Below are 15031 nucleotides of genomic sequence, written 5' to 3'. Positions count from 1 at the left end.
GGATGTATGGATGATGGTGGGAGGAGGGAGAGGCTTGACCAGATTATTTCATATTGGGTTTCTGAGGATAAGACACAGCTCTTACCCTCAAGCAGTTTCTAACCTTGCTCAGGGTCAAGTGGAAAACGAGGGCACAGGTACCACTGTGGAGTATGTGACCACTTGCCAGCAGAGTAGCAGAGTCAAGATGGGGTGGGGGGCTTGAGGAAACAAGGCAGGGGTGGGCTCCGTCTGAGCTGTGAAGGCTGCGAGGACGCAGAGAGGAGAGGCAGTGGAAGCCAGAGGAGCTGCGAGGGGAGCGGTGGTGATGCTGGCATGGGACCTGGCACACAGTGGGCTCTCTCTAGTTATGATTATTACATACGGAAGCAGAAGCCAGGAAGGAGAGAAGGGTGGGGCAGGGGTAGATACTGTCTATCATGGCAGAAGAGAGGGGGCATCCACTGGCAAGGGGGAGGGGCTGAGTCCCCATAAAAGTGGCACTGACTCCCGGGCGAAAGGCAAGGAGCTGAATCGCAGGTGCCCCAAGCGATAGTCTGTTCTCCACCAGCCTGGCAGTGCTGCTCTGGAGACTAAATCCTGACTTTCTTACAACCTCCCTCAGCCCCAGTTCCCAATTTCCCTCCAATTGCCTGGGTTGCCTGAGCTTGGGTTCTGCCCATCGAGAAGGCCAGAGCTGGCAGTGGGCAACTGCAGGTGGGAGACTACTGGAGGGACTAGAGTCCAGGAGGGACAGTAGGAAAGAGAGATGGAAAAAGAGGAGCCCAGACCACAAACCCTCACTTGCTTGACACCTTCTTGAGGGCTGATCCTGCCAGCAGTTTGAAGGCGGAGGCAGGAGAGATGGGGGCAGGAGAGGAAGTAGGAGAAAGGAGAAGATGGACATGGGAAGGAGAAGAGAAATAATCAATCATTCATTCCACTGAAACTGACTGGGTGCTGGCAGCATACCAGGCATCACCCTAGGCTATGGGCACAAGGTCGCCACCACGGAGCCTCTCAAAGCTCCCTGCTGTCTGGGAGGTGGATGTTAGAGAACAAGGAAACACATAGCATGATGCCCAGGAGTGAAAAGTTCAGTAAAGAAAAATAAAGCTGGTGAGTAAACAGAGCACCCTGGAGGTGGCCAGGCCAGGCCTCTCTGAGGAGGTGGTATTTGAGATGAAACCCAAATGCAGTGCGGGAGTGAGCCACACAAGGATGGGGTGGGGCAGGGGGGATGTGCGTGCCTGGAGGGGAACGGCAAGTGCAAAGGCCCTGAAGGTATGGAGGGGGTGGAGAAGCGACACCACTAATTGCCTTGGGTGCCTTTCAGGCGTCTCCATGCCAAGCCTGCTAACCCCTGATCTGGAAGCCAGCATGGTAATTATAATTATAGTAGGATGAGGTGTGTGTGTGTGTGTTTGTGTGTGTATAAAAAAGAGAGACTCTCTCTTTGTGTGTTCTCCTGTCTCTGTATATTAAAAACCAAGTGACTCCCAGTCAAGAATAATTTGCATATGTAGAGAATTCTCTGGTGGTCCAGCAGTTTGAGCTTTCCAGGTGGAGCAGTGGTAAAGAATCTGCCTGCCAATACAAGAGATCAAGAGATGTGGGCTCGCTCGATCCCTGGGCCGGGAAGATTCCCCTGGAGTAGGAAATGGCAACCCACTCTGGTATTCTTGCCTGGAAAATTCCAAGGACAGAGAAGCCTGGCTGGCTAGAGTCTATGGAGTCACAAAGAGCTGGACATGACTGAGTGACTGAGCGCATTCACACAGGGGACCTCCCTGGCAGTCCAGCAGTTAGACTTCACCTTTCAGTGCAGAGGTTATGGGTTCAGTCCCTGGTCGGGAAGGCTAAGATCCCTCATGCCTAGCGGCCAAAAAGTCAAAACACAGAAAACAGAAACAATATTGTAACAAATTCAATAAAGATTTTTTAAATGGTCCACAAAAAATTCTTTTTAAATTAATTCTTAATTAATTAATAAATAATTATTAATTAACTATTCAAGCCTTTATTCTTAAAGCATGAGATAGGTTTGATTAAAGTTGTGGGCACTGGATAGATGCCTTCTTTCTAGGACACACATATGTTATGAATTCATATATAAGAAAGTCCTCAGCTTTTAGTGGATGCCCACAAAATTCAGCCAGGATTGGAAGCAAGGACTAGCTTGGCTTGGGAAAATGCAGACGTGTACACATTGATTATTCTTTCCTGCCGTGGCTCTAACCCAGACATATATACATGTGTAGAAGTATACATGTTTATTCTGAGACCCTGGATCAGGCGATGGAGATCTGAAGAGGAAGTAGGAATCTAGAAATTAATTCCTTTCCGAAAGATTTGTTCTTACTTCTCAAAACTGGACAAGATTTTTCCCATCAAGGGGCACACTCATGTGGCAGCATCCACTATAAACCCCTTTCCTAGAAAACTGGCTTTCACCCATGCTGGTAAGTGTGCCTAGGACACTCTCCTTCTACGTCTCTGGTTTAGAAAGTCCTCTTGACCCTCAAGTCTCAAATGCTGCCTCCTTATGGGGGCAGACCACCATGCCATGTACACACCTCATCACAGAACATCACAAGGGCTGAACCTGGCTACCTCTTCTATCACATGGGAGTCTATGGAGGGCAGGGTCCCAGTCTTGCACATTTGTAGCCCCAGTGCCTTTGCACAGGCTTGGCCGGAGTTGATGCTTAATACTTGTTTATTGAATTAATGGATATTTGGACAGTAGGGCACGATCTGAGCAGCAATGAAAACTCCAGCATCCTTCCAGCTGAGCAGCAGGCAAGAGCTCTAGGACAACCTTTCCAAAAGCATTTCCTTCATTCAAGTTCCGTAGCTTTGCAATGTTGTTGGGGGCAGCGAGGCCCCTCCCAAGAAAACCAAGGCCATGGTTGTTTATCCAGGAAATTATCAAGCATGCAAATTACAGACACCTCTATCACTTGGCCAACAATTTGGTGTTGTGGTGTGAGGTTATTTCTATGTCTGAAGAAAACAGCTCAGCTCTGACTAAAGAAATAAATGATATCATTTTTCGTTCAGGCAACCAGATTCCTTGGTACAAAAGGCTCCCTGGGGAGGAACGCCGGGACAGCGTGGCTCCTCTGAGGCTATTTACATCTGTCAGCTTCTCTAATCTCTGGCCTGCCTTCCTCTGCCTGTTTCCTTCCTTCACACAGAGGTTGGTGTGGAGCCCTGTCTTTGCAAAGAGAATGCTGGGGCCACCGGTCCCCACGTATGCACTGAGGGTGGGTGGGGTGTGAGGTTTTGGCCGAGTGGCATTTGGGGTATTTTTCCCCCTTTTTCTTAGAAACCAGCTTCAATTTAAGATAATGACTCTCTTGGCTGGCTGGTGATCGCTATTTGGAGGGACTTATTTTTCCCTGTTCAATTTGGCTAGGAGAAATTGGATCTAAAGGGGAACATTTTCTAAAAATGTTTCTGGGCCGTTTGTAGGGCACCAAGGGTTGTTTTCCGGGTCACCTCTTCATGATAGCTTGGGTATCTTTGTCTTAAAAGAAGAGATGGAGTTGGAAACAGACTCCTAAGCCTTTTATGACCAATGGGGTCAGGATGGTTCTCTAAAATGTCACTGACTCTGCAGTGACTTTAATGGGAAGCGAATCTAAAAAAGAGAGGATGCTTGTATACGTATAACTGATTCCCTTTGCTGTACAGCAGAAGCTAACACAACATTGTAAAGCAACTACACATCAGCAAAAATTAATTTAAAGAAATGTCACTGAAATCCTGGGTAATAAAGGCCCTGAGAAATCATTTGGTCCAGACTTTGCAGAAATATTTCAGTTCCTGCACAGCCAGCTCCCATCTCCTCTCCAGCTCTCCCTCACCTCCACCTGGCTCCCCACTCCACCCACACTGAATTCCTCAAAAGCACCTGCTTGTAGCTTATGACAGTGCTTTTCCCTCTGCCTGGAATGTTCTTCCTGAATTCTCTGCACTCCAGTCTCAGCTCAGATGCCACCTCCTCCGAGGCCTGCCCTGGCCTCCCCATCTGGAACAGGACTCTACTGGTCTCTTTCCCAACCCTTCTCACAATGTGTCATTTTGCATTAGTGTCACGCCGCGTCTCCTTTGGCTGCCCAGTTGTAAGCTCTATCAGGGAGGGGCTGATTTGGTCTGCTCCCCGCAGTGTCCTATGCTGAGACCGGGAGCCTGGCACACAGCAGGGCTCAGAAAATGTTTGCAAATGAATGAACTGGCAAGGGGCAAGGGGGCCGCCAGCACACACCCTCTACCACCCATGTTAAGAGGACTATTGCAGGCATTGTTTAAATACCGGATCGCAGTCACAGCCGAGCTGCTATCAGCTCACACAGCCCTCCTCCCCGAGAGCGGGTAAGAGACCCAGACCTGGAAAAATGTTTTAAGCTTTTCTATTTCTCATCCTTTGTTTCTTTAGCACAAGATTCTTTCCTCCCCGTAATCACTGTATTTCCCTTCCCTGTTCCCAGTACTCACTCCTTCATCAGACTTCATTTTAAACCAATACCATTCATAGAATCCATTTCATGGTTCTCCTGGTCCTGAGTGCTGTCTGGGGAAGACCCAGGAGTACCCTCTGAAGTCAGCGTGGGGCTCCTTCACTCTGTAGCTTTCGCTTGGCTGACCAGCTGGGCACCTCCAGCCCCTCGGGAGCTGCAGCCTGACACCTGGGACGTCCCCACCCCCTCATTCCCTCCATCCGACCCACGACCACCATGTATGTGGTTTCTACCTCCTTCTCTAGGCCTAATGGCCCTTGAATCCATTCATTTCTCTCCAGTACCACCCCTTGTTTTAGCCACCCTCTCCCTTGTCCCCACCTCCAAGGTTTTCCAGGCCTCTGGCCTTAACTTCCTCCAAGTCAGTTATTCAAAGGCTTGGAATCTGATCCTGCCCCTCCTCTACTTACCACTCATGATGGTGAGCCCTCATCTCAGCAGGCCCTGGGCCAGACTGATCAGATCTCCCAGTTCCAGCTCCTTCTCTTCCCACAGCCCGGCAACCTCCCAGGTGCCTCGCTGGGCCCCTCTCAGTTCCCACAGGACCCACACCCTCTCACACCTCTGGTCTTTACATAGTTGGTCACTCACCTACAAGCGTTTTCCTGTATCACCTGCTACTCTTGCCTCAGCTTACATCACTTTCTCCTAGAAGTTCTCCCGCCGCCGAGTTTCCCACCCTGGACCAGGACCCTCCTCTGAATTCTCAGGGCAGATCGTACTTTCCCTTCTTGTGTCCTTGGCATAGTGTCCTTTTATGGCCAATTTACTGCTTATTTTCTCTGTTAGACTTAAAGCTTCATGAGGACAGGGGCAGGTTATCTTGCTCAGGGCTGAAGAGAAGACCCTGATTTGAAAATTCTGTGACTTGGAGGTGCAGGAGCAGTCAAACTGGAAGGATATAACATTGACCCAGGTTTGCCTCAGGAGCCCAGCCAGGAGGCTCTGATCTCCCAGAACGGGAAAGGAGGAGGCCCAGGCATCCTGTCGTCTGCTCTTGTCTTCAAGCAGAATGACTGCGTTCCAGGAAAATAAACCAAGGGACAGCCCTCTGAGACCTGTAAATAAGACTTGGAGCCGAGGGGCTGGACCCATCTCCCCCTCCTCCTGGCAGGTGGCCTGAGGAGGGCACAGCTCTCCTATCATCTGAGTGTGAGAGGGTCCACTGCTTCTCTAGCCCTGGGTATTAAGAGGTCTACCCCAGATGAGCTCTGTGTGTGTGTGTGTGTGTGTGTGTGTGTGTGTGTGTGTGTGTGTTGGGGGAGATGCTTATGGAGATTTTTTCTTTTTTTTGTTCCTAAAAAGGGACTCATGATAAAGATTGTATTGATCAGGATCCAGCCAAGGAAGCAGCATATATGGGAATAAGGGGTTTATTATAGGCCTGAGACCCCACAGTGGGAGGAGCTGGGGAAATGATGTTCTGAAAGGGGAATTGGACAATCAGAGAAAATATCACTCACCAGTCTTGCCACCAAGACTGTGTCAAGTTTGAGTGGCTGACAAGTTTGGGCTTGCAGGGAAACTTGGGAAACCAAGCATGTCCAGTGGCCAAAGGGGTTGTGATGCAAGCTAGTGTGGATGTTAGTGGGAGCCGTGGCTTCACAAGACCAGCGTTGGGACAGGGACCAGAGGACACCTGGACACTTTAATGGGAAGGGAATCTAAAAAAGAGGATGCTTGCATACGTATAAATGATTCCCTTTGCTGTACAGCAGAAGCTAACACAACTTTGTAAAGCAACTATACATTAGCAAAAATTAATTTAAAGAAGTGTCACTGAAATCCTGGGTAATAAAGGCCCTGAGAAATCATTTGGTCCAGACTTTGCAGAAATATTCCAATTCCTGCACAGCCAGCTCCCATCTCCTCTCCAGCTCTCCCTCCCCTCCACCTGACCAGAGGACACCTCCGGTCCCTGTCCTTCTCATTTCTGACAGTCACAGTGCTGAGAGTCAGTGCAGCTTCACTGCACTTTTCCAAATCTCACAAAATTTCCCCTTTTGACCTACTCTATCCCAGACCTATATGGAGAAAGGGATTCTGGGAAGTGTCATTCATTCCCAGACTAACCAAGTTGCCTAAATATAAGCCAGCATAAGGATCTGCCCCTCATCTCTCCAGCTTCCTCTCCTTTACCTCCCCTCGGTGCCCTGGCCCCTATTTACATTTCCCCATCCTGTCTGCCCCTGCTGTGCCCTTGATCTGCAAAGCCCATGCTTGCTCACTTCTTGAGCTGGTTCACTGTACATAGATTTCAGGATCTGAAGATCCCTGAGAAGTTTTTCCTCTCTGAGATTCCTGCTCTCCTCTGGGCTCCCTGAGGACATTGGGACAAACCCATGCTTCACCTCCCATTGCCTGCAGTGTCTTTCTCATCCCCAGGTCACTGAATATCTAAAGAATAAGGAGCCTGCAGTGTAAACCTGTGTCCAGCACAGGGTAGGGTGTTGGGGAGCTCCAGGGAGAAGCCGGGCACTCCAGCACAGAAGCCACTCAGCCACTAGTTTGTGTTGCTGTGCTTCAGAGTAACCTGGGGAGCTTGTTCAAAATTCAGGTTCCCAGTCCTCACCTCCTTGAGTTCTGACTGGGTAGCTCTGGAGTCGGGCCCAGGAACCTGCATTTTGTAGCAAATATGGTGAGTGATTCTGATGTCGGCAGTCCTACCCCATGAGGTTGACTCTTTCTATTTGGGCTGAGCTTTTTTGTTTTTCCTCCTTTTAGGCCACACTCTGCAACACATGTTGGATCTTAGTTCCCCAACCAGGAATTGAACCTGTGCCCCCTACAGTGGAAGCATAGTGTCTTAACCACTGGACTGCCAGGGACATTCCTGAGCTCTTTTTTAAAAAGAAGTTTGAATTTTTTATAAAGTTCTATTTCTTGTAACAGAAAAATAAAGGACTTTTACAGATTTTATTAACAATGCATGTGTTAGTCACTCAATCGTGTCCAAAACTTTGTGACCCCATGGACTGTAGCCTGCCAGTCTCCTCTGTCCATAAGATTCTCCAGGCAAGGATACTGGAGTAGATTGCCCTTCCCTTTTCCAGGGGATCTTCCTGCCCCAGGGATCAAACCTGGGTCTCCTGCATTGCAGGCAGATTCTTTACCATCAGAGCCACCAGGAAAGCTACTTACTGTCAAAATATTTCTAAGTCCCTACAGGTCACATTCAGCTTTCATTGAAAGCATTGACACCAGACTACGGGATTTAAAAGTTCCCATGTTTCCTAAAGGGTTGGAGATGGGAGCACCAAGGAGAAGGTGGTGGGGACACATGTAAATTCTGTATGGAGCCCTGCCAGGGGCCCAGCCTGGGCACAGACGCCCAACAACATCTTGACCTCAAGAAAATCTTCTTGCCGACTTTGGAACCCATGCTGAGACATTCCGAGAAGGCATCAGTGGAGAAAAGCTGAGGGGATGGTGGGTGGACTCAGGCCCAGGGGTGGGGCCCAGAGCACATGCCTCAGCAGCACAGGATCTGAGGACCTCCCCTGTGGGTCTCCCAGGGTGCTGGAACAGGAAGTAAATTCTTTCCCTATCACATCAGGGATAAAGATCTGGTATCCCGGAGGCACCTTGGGCCCAGTTGGCTGGGCATGTGGACATGTGCCGGGTGGAGGCAGCCAGCTTCAAGGCTGCAGAAGATTGACAGTGAAGGAGCTGGCAGCAGGGCAGGAGCCAGAGCATGCTGGCTCCCACAGAGCCGGGCCTTGCCAGCTTCAACATCTGCCTGGTCCTTCAAAGAAAGTGACTCAGGGCCCCAGGAGAAGGGGAGGAGACTCTCTGCCCTTCCAGACCTTCTCAGCCAGGTGGTGGGAATTTGGCGTGTCCTTGGCTTCTTCCGGGGCTGCTGGATGGGATGCTGACTCAGTTATCTCCCAACTTGGGCCATTATTTTATTTAAAATACAGAGCAGGGACTTCCCTGATGGTCCCAGCGGTTAAAAATCCACCTTCCAGTGCAGGGGACACTGGTTCAATCCCTGGTCAGGGAACTAAGATCGCACATGCTGTGGGACAACTAGAGAGTGGGTGAATCACAACAAAAGATCATGCAACTAAGACCTGACGCAGCAAATAAATAAATTAAATTAAACACAGGGCAAATAACCCCACTCCTCCCAGTCAACACAAGCACAGCCTGCGTTCAAGTGTAATTCCTTAGTCTTGCTTCTTGTGTATATGTGTGTATGACTGCAGGTCCATAAAGTTATGTATTCTTCATGACAGCGTAAGCATTTTCCATGCTGTTGCAGAGTCTTCTTTTTAAAAAAAAAATTTATTTATTTGGCTGAGCCGAGTCTTAGTTGCAACATGCGGGATATTTAGCTGCGGCGTGCGAACACTTAGTTGCAGCATGCGGGATTCAGTTCCCTGACCTAGGATCAAATCTGGGCCCCATGCATAGGGAACATGGAGTCTTAGCCACTGGACCACCAGCAAAGTCCCAATGCATAGTCTTCATAACCATTACTCCAATGGCTGCCAAGACCACTAGGATGGTGGGCAATGGTTTCCTTAAAAATTGACTATTGTCCTCTGATTCATCCTTTAGTCACAATGTCCTATCTGTTTCCAGCCTCAAACCCTGGTCCTCTCAATCTGGTCCCTTACCTTCTGACCTCTTCCTGAATTCTCACTGCTAGAGACTCTTCCCTTTATCTCCCAGTTGTTGTCATACTCACCCCTCAGAACTGACAGCTCAGAGGATGCCATCTCAAAGATTGGAAAAACCTGAATTCCCATCCATTTGAGACTGCTGCTGCTGCTGCTAAGTCGCTTCAGTCGTGTCCGACTCCATGAGACACCATAGACGGCAGCCCACCAGGCTCCCCCAACCCTGGGATTCTCCAGGAAAGAACACTGGAGTGGGTTGCCATTTCCTTCTCCAATGCCTGAAAGTGAAAAGTGAAAGTGAAGTTGCTCAGTCGTGTCTGACTTCGTGACCCCATGGACTACAGCCTACCAGGTTCCTCCACCCATGGGTGTGGCAAGAGTACTGGAGTGAGACTGCTAGTATATTATAAACAGAAGCTATGACACAAGAGGATTATAAAGATTGCCAACTATTTTAATGTTTACACTGAACAGATTGATACTTTTATCAGATAATAATATGCTGGGACACTGTCATGAAACTCACAGGGAATGTACAAATCCATAAGGCATCACAGGTGGTACTGACTGTCCAAGGGTGGAAGACAGGATCAAGGCCAAGTGACAAATGTCCTCTTTTAGTCTTGTCACAGTTGCTCTCTGGGACTAAGCATGCAACTGCATTTGAAAATAATAGCAGAAGTCTAAATTTGAGACTCACTGAGAAATTAGACCTGCAACAACCACTCTCCAGACAGCCCCCATGCTCATACACAGTTTTAAAAAAATAAGGTAATTCAAAATGCTTCTCTAGAACTGGCCTTTGACCTACCTTCTCAGGCTGAATATAGCATCCATCCTCAGATCTCATGCCTTTTTGACTGAGCACCTCCCCCATCAGGCTCAGATCCCGGGATGCTCTCCTGGGTTACACCTTTGGCTGCGCAAGTCAGCATTTGGAACACCTGATGGTTTATAATATTTTCATTATTATAAATATGATGGATGGGGTTCTCTGACCCTGTCAGCCTCTTTCCCCTCTCTGTTGTCATCCCTACTGGAGAGTGAGTCTTATTCTTTGTTAAAAAAAAAAATTGTTTTTAAGTCACTATCGAATTTGTTACAATATTGCTTCTGTCTTATGTTTTGGGTTTTTGGTCAGGAGGTATATGGGATCTTAGTTTACCGACCAGGGATCAAACCTGCACCCACTGCATTGAAAGATGAAGTCTTAACCACTGGACCACCAGGGAATTCCCAGAGAGAGAGTCTTTTAACATCATAGATCATTACAATGATACCTTGAGAATCCACCATAATCAGAGAGTCTGATTATGTTGAGGGTCCTCCACTCAGAGGACAGAGGGAATGTAAGGCAGGTGGTCGTGCCCACCTTGGACACTGAACATCTTTGCCCAGGTGGGCTTTTCTCTATTTAGGATTATTTTTTTTTCCAGGAGAGGGACATTTCAGTGGTTCCCTAACAGATTGCCTGATTGCTTTCCAGCTGACAGGTACCAGTTTACAATCCCATGACTCAAACAGACCGAGAAAAATGTCCCTGTCCCGACACATATTAATATGCAATTAATAAATTTTTAATAGCAAGCAGAATGGAAAATCCCAAAGGCAGTGGGGCAGCATGCTGTTGCTGGAGAGAGAACATCTGGATTTGTAACCCCTGGGGCCACTTCAAATACATTTGCACAGGATTTAAAGGTCATTAGTAGATGTTGCTAAACGAAATCGATAAAATGGATATGGTACACTCTTCAAAGGTCTTAGAGCAGGGGCAGATGGGGTTTTATTCTCAGAAATCCCACAAGGCCTTGATGTTGCAGTGTGATCCTCGTGGCAGGAATTAATTCAGGGCCCTGCCATCAGAAGGCTTCTGTGGCCACTGCTCTCCCCCACTGATGACTTCTTCCATATTCAAATTCCTGGGGTACAAGTCAGTGCTTTAGCTGGGGCAACAGTCGCATCAGAATTCCACGAAACAAGAGAGAGGTAACTGTTCAAAGAAAACTAGAAGGACTTTCCTGGTGGTCCAGTGGCTAAGACTCTGTGGTCCCAATGTAGGGGGACCAGGTTCAATCCCTGGTCAGGGAACTAGATTCCACATGCCACAACTAAGAGTTTCCAACCTGCAACTAAAGATCCCACATACTGTAACTAAGAGCTGGCACAGCCAAATATATATATATATATATATAAGTATATATATATATATATATAAATTAAAACTAGGGAGTCTTCCCTAGTGGTCCAGTGGTGAAGAATCTACCTTGCAATTCAGGGGATACCGGTTTGATCCCTGGTCTAGAAAGACCCCACATGCCTTGGAGCAACTAAGCCGGTGGGCCACAGCTACTGATCCCATCTTCTAGAGCCCCCGAGCCATAGCTACTGAAGCCTGCACTCTGCAACAATAGAAGCCGCTGCAATGAGTAGCCCGAGTACAACAACTAGAGTAGCTGCTACTCTCTGCAACTAGAGGAAGCCTGTGTGCAGCAATGAAGACACAGTGCGGCCAAAAATAAATAAATTAATTAATTAGAAAAATTAAAACTAGGATGAAAGCAAGCAATACTAGCCAAACTACTAACACACTGGAGATTACCATGTGCTAGGATGGGTTGGCAAAGTATGGTCACAGGCTAGATCTGAGCCTTTGCCTATTTTTAGCTTTTTTTTCTGTTTTAACAGCCTGTGAGCTAAGAATGGTTTATACAGATGAACATCTGAAATTGATTTGATGAATTCCAATTCAGTGAAAGTTATCCCCTCAAAATCCATTCTTCTCATTAGTAAACTTGTATTACAAAAAATTGTTCCAGAATATTATGATTATATTTTAAATTTTGTCAATAAAAATTTGTGGAAAATTTGCTTACTCTCTTGTTACGAAAGTACACACATAACATTCCTGATTTTTGTCTCTAGGCCCACAAAACCCAAAATATTTACTCTGATTTCGTCGATGATCTCTCTGACTCTTTATAGGAAAAGTTCACTGCCTTTCAAATTTTGGTGATCAAAGAATCACCTGGAGAGTTGGTGAAACAGATTCCTAGACCCCAGCCCCAGAGATTCTGATTCATTGCATCAGGAATGGGGCCAAAGATTTTCTAGCAAACTCCCAGGTGATGCTATGCTGGATAATAATAAGTATTGTCAAGGATGTGGGGGAATTAAGACTCTCACACATTGCTGGTTGGAATGTAAAAGGATGAACGCAATCACTGTGGAAAGCAGTTTCACACCTCCCCAATAGAGATTTGTGTTTCTGTGGAAGTGTCTGTAAAACTTCCTAAGCTTTGCTTTTTAGTTAAATTCTGCACTTGTGTCAATGTTCTATTAAATTTCAATTACACAAAAGAAAAAAAAAGAATGTCTACAAAATTTACAGCCATGTAGGGAATTCCCTGGTGGCCTAGTGGTTAGGATTCATTGCTTTCACTGTGGAGGCCCATGTTTAATCCCTGGTCAGGGAACCATCTCCCATGCCACTTGGCACAGCCAAAAAAAACGAAAAGTAGTAGTAGTTCAAGCTACTTGCTGGAACCAAGGATAAAACCATATAACAGATAATCCCAGTTAAGTTTCAGCATCTGTGTGTGCAGAGAAAAAAAGACTGAAAGAAAACACCAAAACATTATGAAATTATAGGTACTTTGTGTTCTTTTCTCTAAAGCCCATTATTTGATAAAAGTATTTTTTAAAAAAGAGACTGCTGCTTCTTTGAGTGCAATTAAACTCTTTCAATAATATCTCTCTCAACTTTTTTCCCTCATCAAAGTCAATGAGAAAACAGAGCTCACGAGAGAAAAAACACAAAAACTGCTGCTAACAATTAAGACGGAACACCGTCAAGGACACCACAATGGGGCTCTTGGGATTAGTGACTGACCTGAACTGGCTGTTTTGACTGGCTGACTTATCAAGAAGGGAATAATACCAGAGACAATCAAATACCGCATCGAAAAGAATTTATAGCACCTTTTGTGTTTGTGGTTGGAATGACCGCGGATGTGGTAAAGTCAGAATGTGTATCGGCGACCACAAAATAGATTTAGGTTTTTGTCTTGCAAAATCCATCTGAACTTCATGGCTCCAGCCAGGCAGCCCAGGGATTAAGTCATCACCCCAGGTAGGGCTTCAGTGAAGGCTAAATCAGATCCAGAGAGAAACAGCACGCAGCACCAGGGGTGTTCAAGAAATGTCGAAATACAATTTCCCAGTGTTTATTGCTGGAAAGAAAAGCTGGAGAGCACAGGAAGCTTTAGAAAAGGGGCTCCAGATGCTTGATTGTCTGCAGAGGGTGAACCGGGAAGAACCAACTGACCTTTTGTTCCCAGAAGTGAATATTTTCTGCAGCTCCTTGGCTGCCTACTTTGAGATAGCTTCAATCCTACCAATATATGAGGGGTGCTCTCTGGCTGCTCTTTCTCATCTTTGGTGCCCAGGATTACAGGTCATGGCTGAAACTGAATGGCCCAGGGGCCCTTGGAGTCAGGGACTGTAGCCAGTCTCCATTGCTGCTGGATTATTCTTCCAGAATCCCAGTTACTCATCCTGTCATTCTTCTTCTCATAAACCTTCATTTTAAAAACTAAAATGAAACAATATACATAAAGTGCCTGGAACAGCATCTGGCAAAGAGCAAACACTCATTGCATATTAGCAATTGCTGGTCGTTAACTGTCATGATGAAGTCTTCCTAGGTATTTTGTGTACATTTTAAAGAATGTGCCAGGTAAATGATGTCAGCTTTTAAATGAGATTTGAACCCCAAGTTTCCAACAGATATTTGGAAGACCAAGAGAAGCAAGTGTTCATAAAACATACAAATGACTCATTATATCTTCCGCAAGAAATATTCTATATGAAGACACAGCACAGAAATTTGATTTATTTCTACTCTCTCTTGAAAGGCATTATAAAACAAACTCCTCAGAGTTGTTAGGAAGCCCCACTCTTTTCCAGTCTTGGGGGAGACTGTCTCTCCCTCTTTCCACTCTAGGGTATCATCTTCCTGTTTTATTGTCTATTTTCAGCCACTGTTCAAAGCAAAGTGCTAAATCTCTCTTAACAGCTCCTTTTCTTCCTGTTATTAGTTTCCCAAGGCTGTTGTAACAAAGTTAGTGGCGTAAAATAACACAATCCATACCCTTACAGTTCTGGAGGTCAGAAGTCCACAGTGGATCAGGATACCAGCAGGGGAACTTCCCTGGTGGTCCAGTGGTTAAGAATCCGCCTGCCAGTGCAGGGACCTGGGTTCCATTCCTGGTCTGGGAAGATTTCACATGCTTTGGAGCAACTAAGCCTGTGTGCCACGACTACTGAGCCTGTGCTCCGCAACAACAGAAACTGCTGCAATGAGAAGCCTGCACACCACAACTAGAGAAAGCCCATGCACTGCCAAAAATAAATAAATAAATTGAATCAATTAATTAAAAAAAATTAAATAAAAATTTTAAAAGATGCCAGCAAGGCTGTATTCCTATCTGCAGGTGAACACTTTTCTTGCCCTTTGCAGCTTCTAGAGGTGGCCTATGTTCCTTGGCTCGTGGCCCCTTCCCTCTTCAAAGCCGGCAATGGCTCTCTGAGATTTCTCACACTGCAACCCTTGACTCTCACCCTTCTGCTTCCCTCTTCCACACACTGAAGGACCTTGTGGTCACTTTGGGCTCCCTGGATAACCCAGGATGCTCTCCACATTTCTAGATCCTTCCTCACATCTGTAAGTCCCTTTCGCTATGGAAGGTAACATATTCACAGGTTCTAGGCATTAGGATGTGGACCTCTGAAGGAGGGGAACTACTCTGCCAACTACATCTCTTAGTCTTGAAATGTTCCCCGGGCTCCGCTTGCCCTCGCCCTCTCACCCTCCTGCAGGGTCCGAATGGCCCTTCTTGAAGT

This window comes from Capra hircus, chromosome 19 (assembly GCF_001704415.2).
Source record: "Capra hircus breed San Clemente chromosome 19, ASM170441v1, whole genome shotgun sequence".
In the NCBI taxonomy this organism is placed as follows: domain Eukaryota; kingdom Metazoa; phylum Chordata; class Mammalia; order Artiodactyla; family Bovidae; genus Capra; species Capra hircus.
Note: the sequence above shows the minus strand (reverse complement) of the source record.